The sequence below is a fragment of the Phacochoerus africanus genome, chromosome 6 (genome assembly GCF_016906955.1).
Source record: "Phacochoerus africanus isolate WHEZ1 chromosome 6, ROS_Pafr_v1, whole genome shotgun sequence".
NCBI lineage: Eukaryota > Metazoa > Chordata > Mammalia > Artiodactyla > Suidae > Phacochoerus > Phacochoerus africanus.
In genome coordinates this window covers 32805079-32821846 of record NC_062549.1, presented here as the reverse complement: position 1 = coordinate 32821846, position 16768 = coordinate 32805079, and the positions used below count along the sequence as shown (strand labels likewise).

Below are 16768 nucleotides of genomic sequence, written 5' to 3'. Positions count from 1 at the left end.
GGAACTACAGTTTAAGACTCACCAATTTGGGGTGTTCTTGTTGTGACTCAGCGGGTTAAGAATCTGATGATGTCTCTCTGAGGATGCAGGTTTGACCCCTAGCCTTGCTCAGGGGATTAAGGATCTGGCGTTGCTACAAGCTACGGTGCAGGTGGCAGATGCAGCTTGGATCCAGTGTTGCTGTGGCTGTGGCATAAGCCTCAGATGCTGCTCTGATCCGACCCCTAGCCTGAGAACTTCCATATTCCTCAGGTTTGGCCATAGAAAGAAAAAAAAATCACTGATAGGGAGAGTTCTCAGAGCAAGTTCTCATATTATATTTGTCTGTATTTATGTTTCTCACCTTAAGAGAGTCATCGGCTCTGTGGCTCCTCATTACAACACTCAGTTGTCCATATTCCCAAGGTTGAACGTGTATGCTAGGAAGCTGATATCCAAAAGCAAGGAGAAGGTTATAAAGGAGCCATTTCAGTAATAGCGATTTTTTTTTCTTGAAAAAAAAATGACAGTAGGGAGATTTGGGGCTTTCCAGTTACTCCTCCAGAACTTACTGTGCTATAAATAAACAGCCTTAAGTAGGCAGTTGGGATATGACAGTATTTCCTTAATAAACTGTACTGGGAAAGAGCTAACAATGGTGAGCCACAGATGTTTCTAATGTTTAGGTGGTTATTATCACCAACAGTACATCTTTAATTCACATGAAATGAAGTTGCATAACCCACTGATGGCCCATTTTTTATTACATGTGAGACCAAAAAACAACAACACTAATTATTGCCTAGACTTGATAGAGCTCTCTGTTTTGTCAAATTGTGAAATTCCCACAGGCATTCACTTTGCTTAGTCACTCAAATATTCTGTGAATTAGGGCCATGTCCTGGTGCTTCTTCACTCAACTAATGCTTATGGAAAAACAACAAAACTTAGGAACTGTGCTCTGTGGGGAAGCCAAAGGTGTTCAGGATATGGTGGCTTCAAGGAGAAAAGCTTACTATAGGAGAGATGAGACTTCTGCAGAAGTTAATGTGACAGAAAACAGTCAAGCAGAGCAAGTACCCAAGGGCTCAGAAGAGAAAAAAAGTGAAGAGAATGGAAGCAGTGAGATGACTCAAGAGGTGTACCAGTGTAGGACTGACCCAGGAACTGACCCAGGAATGTAGTAGTCTAAGAATGACCCAAGAGTGTACTAGTCTAGGACTGACCCAGGAAGCACCTGTGGAACAATAAAGCAGGGTGTAAATAAAGCAGGGACAAAATGTGGTAACTGATTGTATATCATTTAGGTTTAGAGAAGATGTTGGTGCCATTAACCAAAACATAAGAGTCAGGGGGAGAGGTACATTTCAGAGCTGGGGAAGAAAATGATGAATATAAGTATAGATAGGCTGGGATTACCCTTCTGTAAGTAAAGCTAGAATGAACTCTTGAAGGCAGCTGGAGAAGTAGAGGTTGATCTTGAGAAAAAAGTCAGATTGAGGTGCTATATCAGTCAGGATAGACCAGGTTATGCTGCCATAACAAGCAGTAATAAAAATCCCAGTGCCTTGAAATAGGTGGTGCTTATTTATAACTCACAATTCTATAGCTGCTGTAATTCAGCAGGGAGATTCTGTTCATCCTAATTACTCAGGGAGGATACAGTTTCACGGAGGCTCCATCTTGGCAAATTCTCAGTAAACATGGAGAGTGAGTGAGGGGAGCATAGCCAAGCAAGCACTAGTTCATAAAATGGCTGCGTGGAAGTGACGCATGCCTTGTTTTTCTCCTCATATTTCATTGACAAAATAAGTTATAAGATCATCCCTGAGATCAGAAGAATGTGCAAAAATAATCCTACATGGGCCCAGGGCAAAAGAACCACCATTTGTGAATTGCTGTTCTGACTCCCACATGTATCACCCAAGACTGGGACCCATGATGAAAACAGGTCAGTAAATATAATCTCTGATGTAATGAGGAGAGAGAGTGGAAAGTGAAGCTGTAAGGACAGAACCTTAAGGAACACACAGGAAGAACACATACTTGAGAAGCAAAATAAAAACACATAGAAAAACCAAGGGCTCAGTTTACTGAGATCACATCCATGAGAAGCATCTCAGGAAGGTTCCTCCCTGCCAAAGATGGAGATAAGTCAAAGACACTGAGGATGATGAAAGGTCGCTGAGTATGACCCTGAAGGAGACATGATTGACCTTTAAGAAATCTGATTTAGAGAGATGATGGGGCCAGAGAGAAGCTAGACTGAGGAAGGAGTCATCCAAAGTGGAGGCAGAACATTGGATTATGGAGAAATGATTGAGAAGAATGTGCCTTGAGGTAGCAACAAAATCAATGCTGCTCTGCTAAATGAAATCTGACAGGTTTTCATTTCTTCATTCAGCAACTATTTATTGAACGTTTACTCTTGCCAAACACTGTTTTAGGAGCTGGGAGAGAGTGAACAAGATAAGTTTTCTGTTCCCATGGAGCTTATCTTCAAACGGAGGCAGATGTACAATAAATAAGTGAGCAAATGAGTAAGAGAGAATTTTCAATTATATTTAGTTGTGATAAAACTAGATAAATTATATTTGGTTCTTCTTTTCCTTCTGAAAGGAAATCACAGGGTGGGTGGAGAGAATGGGCTGAAGGGTATATCCTGGACTAGTCAGGGACAGCCTCTCAGGAGGGAGTAACATAAAATCTAACTCCCAGAGGACAAAAAACATCAGCTAAGAAAAGACCTGGGAGTTTGGGATTAGTAGATGCAAACTATTACATTTAGAATGGATAAGCAATGAGGTCCTGCTGTATGAGCACAGGGAACTATATCCAATCACTTGTGATAGAACATGATGGATAATACGAGAAAAAGAATGTATATGTGGGTATGACTGGTTCACTTTGCTGTAAAGCAGAAATTGACAGAACATTGTAAATCAACTATAATTTAATTTTTTTCTTAATTTTAAAAAAAGAAAATATTTGGAGCTAGAGTGCTCCAGGATAGGCATAATCTCTGAAGGAATGATCAAGTTCTCACTAAAAAATGGGGATTAGAAGAAACATCTTAAGCAGCTGGTTGTGTGCACATGTACATGTGCGTGTTTGTGTGTAAATACCTATAGCAGATGAAGGTCTAGAAGGTATTCGCCTCTCAGAGCACATTCATTCATTCATTTATATTCATATGCCTTCTCTTCCAGGTAACGTGCCACAGAACCAGCTTCAGTTGCTTGGGGAAAATTGCTGTAGGGCAGAGTCACTGAGGCAGAGTCTCATTCTTGGTATTTTATATTGTGCAGACTGTTTCTTTTTAAAGTTTTTGAACCACCCTTTACTGGCTTCCCATGAAATGCCTTTTACGTTTGCCTTCTCTCTAGTTTCAGATTTGCAGAATTTAGTCAAACATGTGTAGAAGGTCAACTTTTCTCACATATGACTGTGGGCATAGGGCAGATATTCCTGGGCCTGCTCTTCTACCCATGTGGGTTCTTTTAAAAGAAGCTTAAACAAATCTTTGCTGAACACTGTGACCCACCCCAGTGGTCTTGGAAGAGTAGTCTTATGGCCATTATGATCTGAATTAAACCACCATGGGTAAAGAGTACATATATTTTAAACGAGGTATGCCAGAGTGGTGGGATTATCTGTCAACAAACTTGTGTTATTTCTGTTTATTCATAATATTTGTTTATTGTCCCCACTGCCCTCCCCTGCTATAACATAAGCTGCATGAGGGCAGGAATATCTGTCCGTTTTGTGCACTGATATTTTCTTAGATCCTAGACAGTGCCAAATCTGGGGAGGTTCTCAGTAAGGATGAAGTCAATATGTGTTTCTTCTCTTTGTTGTGGGATCATGGCAGGAAGAAAGACTTTGGCTGGGCTAGTGACCAAAGGTGGCCAAGTTCCACTGTGAGCAGTGAATGCTGGCCTCGGGACTTTGTTCTGTTCACCTCCAAAATCCTACTCTCAATATCCAGAGACAAGCCTGTGCTCAGAGAAACAGGCTGGAGATCAAGGGGGTATGGAGACAGAGATCAGACCTTCCCTGAGTCTTTGAGCATTAGGGACAGAGGAGTGTCTTTTACAGGATGCCAAAGAGAAGGAGGAACCCCTACTGTCTTCTGAAAGGAGAGAGATAGAATATATTCTCCTGATTTATGCAAATTAAAAACTTCCCTCCCAAATATCTTAAAGGCCAAAAAGGGATGATAAGGTGGGGAACATGGCCATAGCCCACATGCTCATTTTCTGTACATGCTATGTGTGGGGTGGAGCGTAAGAGCTTTCCAGTCATTTTGTCACCCTGGATCTCCAAACCACACTGGAGGCAGGAATGAATACAAACTCCATTTTAAAGATGATATAACTGCAATCTGGAGCATGGCTTAACCTGGAGCTGGTGGTGGCTAATGTGGGCCTGGAGAAGAAAGGCTAGAGTTACTGTAGTCAAGGACCCACAGAAGGGTCACTTACAGGATTTCCAAGCTGTGGAGATTCACCCCCGATTACACAGGGTCAACCCCCATCCCAGTCACAAGTGAAAAGGGCAGGGGGAATGGCTTAGAGATAGAGGAGGGGCAGGTGACCTTGACTGAGGCCTTGGATACCCACTTGGTATGTCACATGGTGGCTTTGTTTCAAAATGCCAACAATTTGGGGAAATCTTAACCCAGAAGTTTTGAGAAGACAAATTCTGTTTTTAGTACATGTGCCAGTGGAGTGAAGTTGGCTCCAAGTGGAGCTCAGGAAAAGCAACAAGGTGCAGGTCGGAGAACCCCAGCCCCCACAGAGCCATGTCTAGTTTATGACCCCCATTCAGCCCCATATTTCCAATAAGAGAGAAAGAAAACAGAGAAGGCTAAGTACCTGCTAAAAGCAACTCCACTAAATCCAATTTAAAACAGAAAAGGCACAAATCATCATTTTGGAAATGAGACCCCTTCCCTGCAGAGCTCTGCTATACAAAGGGATCACTGAAAAAATCAAAGAAGAAATTAAAAACTACCTAGGGAAAAATGACAATGAAGACACAATGATCCAAAACCAATGGGATGCATCAAAAGCAGTTCTAAGAGAATTTAGAGCAATACAAGCTTAGCTCAGGAAGCAAGAAAAATCCCAAATAAACAACCTAACTTTACATCTTAAGCAACTAGAGAAAGAAGAAAAAACAAAACCCAAGGTTAGTAGAAGGAAAGGAATCATGAAGATCAAAGCAGAAATAAATAGAAACAAAGAAAACAATAGAGAAGATCAATGAAACTAAAAACTGTTTCTTTGAAAAGATCAACAAAACTGATAAACCTTTAGTCAGATTTATCAAGAAAAAAAAAGGGTGAGAGTTCAAATCAATAAAATGAGAAATGAAAAAGAAGTTACAATGGAAATACAAAGGATCATAAGAAACTATTGCCAATAAAATAGACAACCTAGAAGAACTACACCAATTCTTAGAAAGGTACAATTTTCTGAGACTGACAAAGGAAGAAATAAAAAATATGAGTAGACAAATTCCAAGTACTGAAATTGAAACCATGATTTAAAAACTTCCAAAAAACAAAAGCCCAAGACCAGATGGCTTTACAAGTGAATTCTATCAAACATTTAGAAAAAAGTTAACACCTATCCTCCTGAAAATCTTCCCAAAAATTGCAGAGGAAGGAACATTCCCAAACTCACTCTACGAGGCCACCATTATCCTGATACCAAAACCAAAGACACTACAAAAAAAAAAAAAAAGAAAATTACAGTCTAATATCAGTGATGAATATATATGCAACAATCTTCAACAAAATATTAGCAAACCAAACCCAACAATACATTAAAAGGATCATACACAATGATCAAAAGAGATTTATCTCAGGGATGCAAGGATTTTTCAATATCCACAATTCAATTAATTTGATATACCACATTAACAAATTGAAGAATGAAAATTATTATCATCTCAATAGTTGCAGAAAAATCTTCTGACAAAACCCAACACCTATTTATGATAAAAACCCTCCAGAAAGTGGACATAGAGGAGAACTACCTCAACATAATAAAGCCCATAAATGACCAACACATGGCTAACAACATATTCAATGGAGAAAAACTGAAAGCATTTCCTCTAAGATCAGAAACAAGCCAAGGATGCCTATTCACACCACCTTTATTCAGCATAGTCTTGGAAGTCCTAGCCATGGCAATCAGAGAAGAAAAAGAAATAAATAGAATCCAAATTGGAAAAGAAGAAGTAAAACTATCACTGTTTGCAGAAGACATGATACTATACCTAGAAAATCCTAAAGATGCTACCAGAAAACTGCTAGAGTTCATCAATGAATTTGTAAAGTTATTTGGATACAAAAATTAATACACAGAAATCTGTTGCACATCTATATACTAACAATGGAAATCAGAAAGAGAAATTAAGGGAAAAAATCCCATTTACCACTGCATCAAAATGAATAAAATACCTAGAAATAAATCTACCTAAAGAGACAAAAGATCACTACTCTGAAAACTATAGGATCCTAATGAAAGATGACACAAACAGTTGGAAAGAAAATACCATGTTCTTGAATTGGAAGAATCAGTATTGTCAAAAATGACTATACTACCCAAGGCAATCTACAGATTCAATGAAATCCTTAGCAAATTACCAGTGGCATTTTCACAGAATTAGAACAAAAAAAATTTAATTTATATGGAAACACAAAAGACCCCAAATATCCAAAGCAATCATGAAAAAGAAAAGGAGAGCTCGAGGAATCAGGCTCCCTCACTTCAGTGTATACTACAAAGCTATAGTAATCAAAACAGTATGGTACTGGCACGAAAACAGAAATACAGATTAATGGAATAGGATAAAAATTCCAGAAAGAAACCCTTGCACTTATGGTCAACTAATCTACAACAAATGAGGCCAAGAATATATAGCAAAGAAAAGATATTCTCTGCAATAAATGGTGCTGGGAAAACTGACAGCTACATGTAAAAGAATGAAATTAGAACATTCTCTTACATCATGCAGGAAAATAAACTTGAAATGGATTAAAAAACCTAAATGTAAGACCAGATACTATAAAACCCTTAGAAGAAAACATAGAGCATTCTTTGACATAAATCACAGCAATATCTTTTTAATCCATCTCCTAGAATAATAAAAATAAAAACAAAAATAAACAATGGAACCTAATTAAACTTAAAAGCATTTGCACAGCAAAGGAAACCATAAACAAAATGAAAAGACAACCCACATAATGGGAGAAAACATTTGCAAATGATGAAACTGACAAGGGATTAATCTCCAAAATATACAAACAACTCATGCAGCTCAATACCAAAAAATAAACAACCCAATCAAAATATGAGCAGAAGATCTAAATAGACATTTCTCTAAAGAAGACATATAGATGGCTGAAAAACACATGGAAACATACCAACATCTCTAAATATTAGAGAAATGCAAACCAAAACTAAAATGAGGTAAACTGTAAATCAACTACAATAAACTTTTAAAAATGAAAAAACAAACACACTACAATGAGGTATTACCTCACACCAGTTGGAAAGGCCATCATCAAAAAGTCTATAAATGTCCACTGATAGATGATTGGATTAGGAATATGTGGTATATATACACAATGGAATACTACTTGGCCATAAAAAAGAACAAAATAATGCCATTTGCAGCAACATGGATGGAACTAGAGACTCTCATTCTGAGTGAAGTCAGAAAAAGAAAAACGAATACCTTATGATGTCACTTATATCTGGAATCTAATATATGGCACAAATGAACCTTTCCACAGAAAAGAATATCATGGACTTGGAGAATAGACTTGTGGTTGCCAAGGGGGAGGGGGAGGGGCTGGGAGGGACTGGGAGCTTGGGGTAAATAGATGCAGAATGTTGCCTTCAGGATGGATTAGCAATGGGATCCTGCTGTATAACACTGGGAACTCTGTCTAGTCACTTATGATGGAACATATGATGTTAGAAAAAAGAATGTATACATGTATGTGTAACTTGGTCACCATGCTGTACAGTAGGAAAAAATATATATATATATAAATGATTAAAAAAAAAAAAGTCTACAAAAGAGCTTTAGCTTGCACCTACTTAGGGTGTGGGTTTACACCAGCATTTCAATTCGCTGTCACCACGTTGCAAGTGGTGAGCTGGAACATCAATGGGATCTGGAGTCCTCCCCTGCAAGGAGTGGGGTGTGTACCGCCATGGCGGTGGGGCACATTTTGGACAAGCTGGATGCCAACATCGTCTGTCTTCAGGCGATGTGTTGAAATGACCAGGGATGTGCTAACAGAGCCCCTGGCTATCGCTGAGGGCTATAACTCCTATTTCAGCTTCAGCCGCAACTGTAGTAGCTATTCTGGCGTAGCCACCTTTTGTAAAGACAGTGCTACCCCAGTGGCTGTCAAAGAAGGCCTGAGTAACCTACTTGCTACTCCAAATAGGGATGGGAGTTGCTACAGAAACAAGGATGAGTTCGCCCAAAAAGAGCTTTGGGTTCTGGATAGGGAGGGCAGGGCCCTCCTCACACAACACAAGATCCACACATGGGAAGGGAATGAGAAGACTTTGACCCTAATCAATGGTGTACCGCCCCCATGCGGACCCTGGAAAGCCTGAGCAGCTCACCTTTAAGATGCACTTCTTTTGCTTGCTGCAGATCTGAGCAGAAGCCCTCCTGGCAGCTGGCAGGAATGAGCTGAAGAGGACCCAGGGTGTGAGTGGATGGTCAGCTTGCTCAGTAACCTGAGGTGGCAGGCTGGTTCCCATATGGGACCCTTCAATGATAGCTACCACTACTTCCAGCCAAAGCAGAAAAGGGCCTTCACCTGCTGGTCAAAAGTCACTGGTGCCTGCCATCTGAACTATGGATCTCAGATTGACTATGTGCTGGGGGATAGGTCATGGATACCTTTTAGCCCTTCTTGCTGCCTGAGGTGATGGGCTCTGACCAGTGCCCTGTGGGTGCCACCTTGAGCATGTCCCCTGTGCCGGCAAAAGAGTGCCCACCTCTATGCTCCCACTTCCTCCCCGAGTTTGCAGGCACCCAGCTCAAGATCCTTTGCTTCCTAGTTCATCTTGAACAAGATTTCTGCGTTCAAGCAGTCTGCACTGCAGCTCAGCAAACACAGGTACAGATGGCACCAAAACAAAGCCCGCATGCGATCAGCCAGGCTTCGGTCAAGTCAGACTGGCTCCCATAGAGGCCAAAAAAACCTGATGAGCTATCCTCCAGCCATCCCCAAACCTCTTCTAACTTGGATCTTCCCAGTCTGGGCACTGTGTGACCTGGGTCTCATGATCCCAGAGACCTCAGAAGAGGAGGTGATGGCCAGTGTGGTGGAGGGACACACCAAGGCTTCAGAGGGCAGGTATAAGAAGGAAGTACAGACGTGGTTCTGGAAGTCTCTGCTGAGAGGGCCCATACCTACGCCCCTCTGTAGGGGCCACACGGAGCCATGTGTAATGCAAACTGTGGAGAAGCCAGGACCCAACCTGGGCCGCCACTTCTGCATGTGTACTAGGCCCCAGGGTCCTCCCACTGACCCCTCCCCCCACTGCAACTTCTTCCTCTGGAGCAGGCCCAGTTGAACCAAGCCAGGATATCTGGCATGGTCAACCCTGCTCATGATGAGACCAGCTTCCGCCTAAGCTGCCTCATCTTCCCCCAAGTCCTCCTTCCCTTCCTCCTCATCTACTTTCCTCAAGGACCCTTCCCTTTCCTCTTTTTCTTCTTCCTCTAAGGCCTCTCTTCCTCTCTGTTCTTCCTTCCTAGGCTAGCTCCTCCTCACTGGTGAGCATCTTGGGCCTTAATGCTATAACCCATTTCCCCACATACTTCCCACCTTCCTGTAAGAAGTACATAGGAACCAGTTGCCCCAAGAAGTTGTGATTCTAAACCCCTTTCTTACTTGCTGGGAAATGTAGCTGTGCATAAAGTCCAAGTCTTTGTTAATTAAAAAAAAAAAAAAAAGTCTACAAACCATAAATGCTGGAAAGGGTTCAGAGAAAAGGGAACCCTCCTATGCTATTGGTAGAAATGTAAATTGTTTTAGCCATTATGGAGAACAGCATGGAGATTCCTTAAAAAACTAAAAATAGAACTACCATATGATCTAGCAATCTCACTCCTGGGCATCTATTTGGAGAAAACTGTAATTCAAAAATACACACACACCCCTGTGTTCATAGCAGCGCTATTTGCAATAGACAAGATATGGAAGCAGCCTAAATGTCCATTAGAGGAATAAATAAGGAATGGATAAAAAATGGAATATTACTCAGCCATACAAAAGAGTGAAATATCATTTGCAGCAATGACTAGAGATTATCATCCTAAGTAAATCAAAGACAACTATCATATGATATCACTTTAATGTGAAATCTTTTTTTAAAAAAAGTGATACAAATGAACTTATTTACGAAACAGAACCAGAATCAAAGATTTCAAAAACAAACTTAGAGTTACCAAAGGGGACAGGTGGGGAGAGAGATGGATTGGGTGTTTGGGATTGGCATATGCACATTATTTTATATGGAATGAATTGTCAATGGGGACCTGCTGTATAGCACAGGGAACTCTTCAATATTCTGTGATAACCTACATGGGAAAAAGAACCTGAAAAAGAATGGATATGTATATGCATATAGCTGAATCACTTTGTTGTATGGAAGAAATTATCACAATATTATAAATCAAATATACTTCAATAAACCTTTAAAAGATGGGGAAAAAAGAGAGGAAAGCTCATCTCTCACTAGGCCTTCCGTGAAGCATCCTTTAGTCCCTGGGAGGCAAGGAAGGGTCCAATTTTCCACCTTTCTACTCCAACAGGCAGGGTGCAGGGTCCTCTTTAGCAGAGGAGGACAAAGAGGAGCCTGGTCTGCATGTACTTATATTCTCCTGGTCGAAGCTCCAGTCATACTTCTCCTTGTCCCAGTGTCCCATGTCCCAGGATACAAGCCAGGCAAATTCAGAGGGCTCTGACTTAGGATGTGGGTTTGGCTCCATTTTTTTTTTTTTTTTTTTTTTTTTTGGTCTTCAACATCCTTTCTCTGTCCCCCTCGGGGCTGACTGGAAGGGCCAGAATCTTCAGGGCCAGCGTGCCACTCCTGCTATTGCTTGGTGACTGACTCTAGAACTGGTTCTGAGAGGTGAGGTCAGGTTCAGCCTTGTGCCGAGACAGCCGAGGGGGTTTTGTATCTCCTGCACTGTGAGCACGGTGTGTACTCTCAGTGCTAATGCCCTGTGACAGATGGGTTCCTGGGAGCACCTCACGCTTGGCTGGTCATTCCTGCAGAGAGGAGAGTCAGGTGGGAAGTTGCTCCCAGAGAATTTATTTCCATGGGTTTGCAAAGCTACAGGGCTCTGGGAGCCTTTGGCGATCTAGAGAGATCAACATCACGTTTGCAGCTTTTCAAATCCCTCCCAGACAACCTGAACTGATGATATGCGAGAACAGAGAAAATTGGTTCCAAGCGAGACAATACTCAGGGTCAGATGGACCTGGGAGCCCCTCCCTACTCTCTTCCTTCTCTTCAGATCCTTAGGGCCAGCACGGTGTTAACCTCTAGGAAACAGGAATCCTCTGACCTTTAATAAATGATCAAAATTTCTCTCTTGCCTCAGTTTTGATGCTACCTGCTACTTCGATTCCATTCAACTAACATTTACCAATGTTCTACTTTTTTCCAGGTAAATGAAAACGACAGTGATACCATCCTACCCTCTTGGAGTCTTGGAGGGGAGACAGACATTCATTACAGCACTCATAGTGCAGTAACATATACTGCCTTAAAGTGTTTATTCACCTCATCTGCATGTGTATATTTATATTATATAGCCATATATATATATATATATACAGTTGGTTTCCCCATGAGACTATAAGCATTTTGAGCATAGGGACTGTATCCTGTTTTATCATTCCTAGGGTTCAGGGTATAAAGGAAATGTGTAGTAATTCCTTTTGAAACTGAAAGGAAATGAATTTGAGGTGGTAGAGTTCTATGGTCAGAGCATATTCTGGATGAAAAACAGCAAGTTATTCATGTTCGTTACAACCAATCATTCATGGTTGGTTTCATCGCACTTTGTCCACTTGAAAATAACCCCACCACTTACGCAACAGAACAGAACAGAATCCTACTGCTGATCTCAGGAATACACTGCAGGCTGATCACTTCCAGGCTTATCTTTTCAAGGCAGTCAAATAGGCCAGGTAGAACAATGAGGGATATTCATAAAGGGGAAAACAATTAAGTTGGGTCCTTATCTCAGAACATGCACAAAAATAAATCCAGTTAGATTAAAGATCGAGGTGTAAAAAGAAAACCTAGATAATTAGAATATCTCTTTGCAATCCTGAGAAAAGAAAAGCCTTCCTTAATAAGACAAAACAAACCCCCCAAACTCATGGGGCATAAAGAAAGAGATTGACAGATTTGAGCTTATAAAACATAAAACTTCTCTAGAAATGAAAGAAAAAAAATTTTTAAAAAGCCACCAAATTGGAGAATACTATCCATATATATAGAGATGAGTAAGAAAGGTTATCTTATCTAAAAAGATAATCTAAAAGAAGAAAAAAAAAGATGGGAGAGGGGAGGGAAGGACTGGAGGCTTGGGACTGGCAGATGCACACTGAGGTCTATGGAATGAATGGCCAGCAGGGACCTGCTGTAGAGCACAGAGAACTCTACCCGGTATTCTGTGATGATCTATGTGGGAAACGAATCTGGGAGAGAATGGAAGTGTGTACGTGTATAACTGAAAAACATTGTTGCAGAAATCATCACAACCTTGTAAATCAACTGTACGTCAATCAAACAAAGAGAAAAAGAAAAAAAGACTTTAAAAAGTAGCATAAACAGAAAACTTACAGAATACAAATGGCCAACAAGGGTTACCTTTACTTCCTTATCTCAGGTAAACCTGTGTTTTTATTACTGTTCGTCTGTTTTTGTCTCCATTCTAGCAAAATTCATCTTGTAATATGACCTCACAAAATACAGCACCACTCTCTGATTAAAATCTTCTTAAAAAGGTGAAAGATTCATACAATCTGAAGAGAAACCAGAGTAATGAATAAAAATCTTTTGGAAAGAAGTAAATAACTTTATCTTTTTGAGATATTTTGCCTCTTTGTAATCATCAGGAACCCAGGTGTCGTCTCTGTGACCTAGAAATCAGAGGAAAATTTCACCAAGGCTTCAGCTTAGAGAAGCCATCAGTGGAAGATAAAAGTCATGGCTTGTCATCACCATGGCAGAGCCTCCTATTCATTGCCAACAGCCAAGGCCCTTGATTGATTGTCGCAGGGTTCCAGCCTTCTCAACAGTGATGAGCTAAGTGTGTGTTCCTTGGTGGCTCAGAGTAAACAAAGAGTGGATTTCAGCAGCATTGATGGTTCAGACCCGCCTCATTCAAAGGCAAGCTGACTTCAGCTCACACATAAAGATATGATGTATTGGACACCCAGGCATTTGAGGCCTAAATACACTCACGTGTCTGTTAGCAGCTTTCTCCTCATTTAACCCCACTTCAGGGATAGTCACTTCAAGAGCTATGTGCTGCCTCGGTCGCAGACCCAAGGAAGAACTAGAAGAGGTACATTTATGCATCCATGAAAAGGCTGTCAGTAGAGCTGAGGGGAGCAGTTCAGAGAACTGGAGAGTGACTTTGAGAGAAACCGGAACAATAGTAATTCAGATAATGAGCTGTAAAGGTCAAAGTGCGTCTTTTGGCTAAATGTGATTGGAAAGAGAGCTAAGAAGTAGATTAAGAAGTGTTGGGAATGCTTGTTTGTCATGTTCCTGAGGTTGCTGGCATCACCTTTGGTTAATTCCCTCAGGGCTGAGGGGCTGGCAGAGTCGGCAGCACAGGAAAGGTACCCTGCCCTCCTCTCTGTCTTTCTCCTGCCCTTGTGTGGAAACCAGGGCATCCAAAAATTATTGCTGGCGCATCAGGAATTCTTAGTTTTTCATCTTATTTACTTTAACAAAGAGGTATCCCACTCATGCTCCTACCTCATTAGGGTGAATATATTGGACAAATCATTGTCTCTCTTATTTTTCTGGTGCTGCCCTCATATGAATGAACTCATTCTTCTTTCCTTCTCCTTCCATACCTGCTTCAGCACAACATTAATAACTGCTCAATTGAACATATTCATAAACATATATATGATATGTCATTTAAATATATATAGGAGTTCCCATGGTGGCTCAGTGGTAATGAACCCAACTGGCATCCGTGACAATCAGGTTAAATCCCTGGCCTCGCTCAGTGGGTTAAGGATTCAGCGTTGCCATGAGCTGTGATGTAGGTTTCAGACATGGCTCGGATCTGGCATTACTGTGCCTGTGGTGTAAGCTGGCAGCTATAGTTCCAATTTGACCCCTACCAGGTAACTTCCATATGCTGCGAGTGTGACCCTAAAAAGAATACACACACACACATACATATAATATAAATGATTATATATTTTAGGGGATGTTTGTGGTTTTTTTTTTTGGTTTTGGTTTTATAAGCAACTGTTTATTTTCCATCAACCTATTTCCATTTTAAGAGTCTGTGGAAGAACAGCTTAAGACCACTCAGTTCTTGTTCTTCCCCATTCAGAGGTCTGAGCAGTAGGAGCTGCAGATGGTCTTTAGTGGCAGGTTGAGTTCTCCAGTCCTCAGGAGGGAGTTTCTGGAGGGGCACAGAGGACACCTGCATGCCTTCAGGACCAGTTTGCCATCTCATGTTGAGTAACAGTGAACTCAAGAGCTGGAGCCACGCATTCACCCTGAAATTCCTCCTTGGTCACCACCTGCTCAGCTGCTCCTGTTCCTCCTTTTCAATCTCTTCAGGATCTCTGTAGAAGTAGAGATCAGGCATGGCCTCCTGTGGGTGTTCACAGGAGATGGTGCCAGGCATGTACAGGAGCACCCAGCCAAGCATCTACCACATCAGACCCACTGAGTGAGCCCCCTATTGTTGCATAGGATGGCAATGTCTACATAACACAGAGGAGGGTCTGTGTTACACAGAGCAACAGTAGGAGGGTTAACATGAGCAGCCTCTGTGAGAACTTGTGGTCAGATCTGGGACCAGTAACCACCCGAAGTTTTGGAGGGCTGCCTGGATCTGGTCGGCAAAGGTTCCAGGAGTGAAGCAGACAGCCATAGGAGTGGCTCCAGTGGCAGCAGCAAATTCAGCACAGTATTCGCTGGTTAGTATTCCTGAAGGGTATGGCACTGACATCAGGTGGGTTTTCAATGACAACAATGGCACGAACTGCCAACAGAAGCTTCTTCCATGTTCTCTTCAGATTTACAATGCAGATGCTATCACTTTCCCGTCTGTAGATGTACTGTTCCATTTGGCAGTCAAGATTGGGGCCAACTAAGTGGGTTCCTGCTGCAGGGAATTTGAAGACATCCTCCTTCTTCATTTTCAGAACATCAAGGGCTCCAGACATTGTGAAAACTACTCTTTAGGTTACAATGGGAATCCAGGACAACTTCATATGGACCCCTGACTGGGTAGTGTGGAAAAACACAGACATTTTGTAATAAATCTAAAGTATATACACTATGTGTCGTTTAGAGAGTATTGTGGTGGCCAGGAGCAAAACAGCTGCAGGAATCCAAGAAAGTAAGTCAACACAGTACAGAAGCAAGTAAACCCCGGGGGCACTGTGTACATCCCACTGGTCTAGAACATCAGTGCCCAGTGGGATGAGTTCAAAGAGGGGAGGCAAGTCAAGTATTTCCAGATTTTAAAAGAGTTACACCTACAGATGAAAGGGAAATTGAAATTAGAAAAACAGAAATCATCACAGCACTCAGAAAGAGACAATAGGGACAACTCTCTGTCTTGAACTTGGACAAGTAACCCCTTCTCCCAACCCAAGGATGCCATTAAGGTGACTCTTGTCTGTAGTTCCCCCATTTGGCGTAAGCAAACACCAGTCACGACCCTCAACCCAGGCTTCGATTTTCATTGATAGAGTTGCAGCAAACATGCACTTACAAGAAAAAAATGGCAAAATAGAAAATGAAACACTTCGTGAATAAGAGTCATAATCAAAAATAAACACCAGAATTACAAAGACTTCACATGTTGGGATTATCAAATATAGTATACAACATGTTTTTTTTTTAGCTATTTCTTGGGCCGATCCCGCGGCATATGGAGGTTCCCAGGCTAGGGGTCGAATCGGAGCTGTAGCCACCAGCCTATGCCAGAGCCACAGCAACGCGGGATCCGAGCCGTGTCTGCAACCTACACCACAGCTCACGGCAATGCCAGATCCTTAACCCACTGAGCAAGGGCAGGGACCAAACCCGCAACCTCATGGTTCCTAGTTGGATTCGTTAACCACTGCGCCATGACGGGAACTCCAACAACATGTTTAAAGAAACAAAGTAGGCCTTAAAAACATAGTAAGGACAGCAGACTACCAAAGCGATAATATTCAAATTAAATTTGAAAAATATTTGCATATACTTGATAGAAATTAAAACTATTATAAATGAAGTATAAAATACTAACCAATGGGTTAAAGAGCAGTTTGGACACAGCTGAAGAGAGAATTGATGAACAGGAAAATAGGCCTAAAAAAATTACAAGGAAGGACAGGTATCAAAAGAGATGGAAAATAGGAAAGAATGGTTAAGAAACATTTAAGATAAAGTTGCCAATGTGCATCTAATGAGAGTTACAAAAGAGGACAAAGAGAATTTGTAAGAAGACAAATGAGAATACA

At 41.3% G+C, this 16768-nt stretch overlaps 2 pseudogenes; one reads left to right on the top strand and one right to left on the bottom strand.

Moving 5' to 3' along the window:
• The first annotated feature begins 875 nt into the window (after window positions 1–875).
• Window positions 876–9602, top strand: LOC125128649 (DNA-(apurinic or apyrimidinic site) endonuclease 2-like; annotated as a pseudogene).
• A 4906-nt stretch (window positions 9603–14508) lies between these two features.
• Window positions 14509–16180, bottom strand: LOC125128780 (40S ribosomal protein SA-like; annotated as a pseudogene).
• Between the last annotated feature and the right edge of the window lie 588 nt (window positions 16181–16768).